This window comes from Sorex araneus, chromosome 2 (assembly GCF_027595985.1).
Source record: "Sorex araneus isolate mSorAra2 chromosome 2, mSorAra2.pri, whole genome shotgun sequence".
Classification (NCBI taxonomy): domain Eukaryota; kingdom Metazoa; phylum Chordata; class Mammalia; order Eulipotyphla; family Soricidae; genus Sorex; species Sorex araneus.
In genome coordinates this window covers 48059787-48062820 of record NC_073303.1, presented here as the reverse complement: position 1 = coordinate 48062820, position 3034 = coordinate 48059787, and the positions used below count along the sequence as shown (strand labels likewise).

Genomic DNA, 3034 nt, shown 5'->3' with positions numbered 1-3034 from the left:
AAAATGCCCATGATTTTTTTAGACACTAAATCAAACACTGCAGAAATTTATATGGAATAATAAAACCCTCCAAATAGCCAAAGCAATCCCAGAGAAAAAGGTGGAGGGAGGTTACTCCTTTCCCAACTTCAAACTCTACTATGAAAATATAATAATTAAAACAGTATGATAATCGTAGCTCCTTGCAGAATGTCTCCAGATTGAGAACTAAGCCGTGGCCCCATGCCTGCCCAGGAGGGGAAAGGTGCAGACATGATCATTCCTCTTTGAAACGGTCTGTTGATGGAAAATGAAATAAAAAGTTGCAATAGTTATCTGGATGACTACAGGAAAATCCTTCTGGGTATTTTCTATGATCCCTTATGTAGCTTTGAGTGCTTCTTTGAAAATCATGCAAAACCAAAGCTTTGTGACTGAATTTGTCCTCCTGGGACTTTCATAGAATCCACATGTTCAGAGAGTTGTATTTATCTTATTTCTGTTCATCTACATTGCAACTGTGGGTGGCAACCTGCTGATAGTGGTGACCATACTGAGCAGTCCAGCGCTCCTGGGCTCCCCGATGTACTTCTTCCTGTCTTTCCTGGATGCCTGCTTCTTCTCCGTTATTGTCCCCAAAATGATCATTGACACTCTCTACGAGAAGAAAACCATCTCCTTTGAAGGCTGCATGACCCAGCTTTTCACTGAACATTTCTTTGCTGGAGTGGAAGTGATTGTCCTCACAGCCATGGCTTTTGACAGGTATGTGGCCATCTGCGAACCCTTGCACTACTCCTCCATCATGAACTCAAGGCTCTGTGGCATTTTGATGGGGGTAGCCTGGACAGGGAGCTTTGTCCACTCCATTATTCAAATTCTCTTTACTACCCAGCTGCCTTTCTGTGGCCCCAATACCATTAATCATTTCATGTGTGACTTGTACCCATTACTGAAGCTGGCCTGCACTGACACTTCCGTGCTTAACCTTTTGGTGGTGGCCAAAAGTGGGCTCATCTGCATCCTGATCTTCTCCATGTTGCTTGTGTCCTATGCGGTCATCCTGTTCTCCCTGAGAAACTACAGCACTGAAGGACAGAGGGAAGCCCTGTCCACCTGTGGATCTCATGTTGCTGTTGTGATTCTATTCTTCATCCCGTGTATATTTGAGTATGCACGGCCTCCATCTGCTTTCTCCTTTGACAAAACGGTAGCGATATTTTATACCATCCTTACTCCCTTTATCAATCCTTTGATTTACACTTTTCGGAATAAGGAAGTGAAAAATGCCATGAGGAAACTATGGAACAGATTATTTGTAGTTTCAAGTGAAAAATAAAACAATTGCCCTTAAAAATAAAAAAATAAAATAAAACAGTATGATAATGGAACAAGGACAGAATTTTGAAACCAATAGAATAGAACTGCAAACCCAGAAATGTATCCTTAGGTATATGGAAAGTCAATCTTCAACAAACAGGTAAAAAAATATGAAGTGAAGCAAGGAAAGTCTCAGCGACAAATGGTGGGTAAAAACACTGGTTGGGAAAAAATTGCAGAGAAATGAACTCAGACCCCTTTCTAACACCATGTACAAAAGTCAAATCAAAATGGATTTAAGACCTCAGCATTTTAAGAAGACCTTAATTTAAAATTTTGGATTTTTACTTATTTATTTATTTATTTGTTTGTTTTGGAGCCACACCTGGCAATACTCAGAGTTTACTTCCAGCTCTGTGCTCAGGGATCATTCCTGGCTGTACTTAAGGGACCATAAGGAATGCCAGGAACTAAAGGTAGGTAGGCCACATGCTTATAAATCATGTATCTTAAAATTTAGATAGTGTAACTGGTCAGCTGTTACCAGGAAACATTTCATTAACTAGTGACCTTTTGTTGTTCTCCAGGATTAAATGAAGATCTGTTGTAGGTGCAACCTAAGAAGGGCTTGAAGAAACAGAATTTTCTAGAATATTTCTGTGTGTGGGTGTGTTTGTGTGTGGTGCTTGCAAATGATAGAATGGTCGAAATTCTATTCAATTTTATTTAATTTTGAAAATCCCAATAAATACCCAGTCAACAGCCAGTCTCTTCATGTTTTAAGTATTGTCCTAACAGAGATTCAAAAGTCAGCGAGACATACCTGTCAGCTTAAGAAATCATAGCCAAGTTGTCAACACCGTTGTGTTAAAATGTTAGTTCCATAGATTCATCCTGAATAAAGAACAGAGAGGAGATGATTAACTCTAGGGCAAGTGATGCTGGGGATACTATTAAAACAACACAAGAAACTGCTTTGATCTTCTATATCTTTACCTGGGTCTCTATGGACCACAAATACATGTCATAAACTACTAATTAGGCTGATTGCCAGCAACTTCTTTTACTTCACTCTCAGAAACATTGAAAATTACCATCAATACCAATATGAAAAATGAAACTTCATGTGTTAGGTGATAGAAACAGAGTTGGAATTACTGATGTTTTCTTTGAAGACAGCACTGTGGATGACAGGGTGGAGGGGGTGGAATTTCAGAAGACACATTTTCCAAAGCTAACACCTACATCAAGAAAGTGGAGACTGTGTTTGCTTTGTCCTCACATTGTCACGTTGGGGTGGTAAACGCTTTCCCCATAAGTGAACACGAAGCACACATTCTCTCCACACATGCATCACTGTCTTGCTTTTTTCACTCAACGAGAAAGGCCTGTGACAAAATATCTGTAGCTGATGGCAAAATCTTGGCATAGAATTAATCAAACAAGGAATACCAGAACGGTATTCCATGGTTAGTCAAAATATACATATACACACAGCACACATACAGTTATGTCGTTTAGGTCATCTGCATTAGTAGTTCCACTTGAGAAAGAATGTAGGGGAAATAGTTCCTCTTGGGTTCCATTTGTAGAAAGAAAAATGTTAAATTTCATCTACAGCAGTACAAACAAGTCTTCTCAAGTATTTACCATGGAGACATCAAATACGTTCCCAGGAGACACCAGGAAAGTGAAATAGCAAGAATGAAATAGGGATTATATTTAGTTTATGCAA

General features: G+C 39.3%; 1 pseudogene; it reads left to right on the top strand.

Annotated features, from left to right (window-relative positions):
• Positions 1-388: 388 nt before the first annotated feature.
• Positions 389-1318, top strand: LOC101557121 (olfactory receptor 4C15-like; annotated as a pseudogene).
• The last annotated feature ends 1716 nt before the right edge of the window (positions 1319-3034 follow it).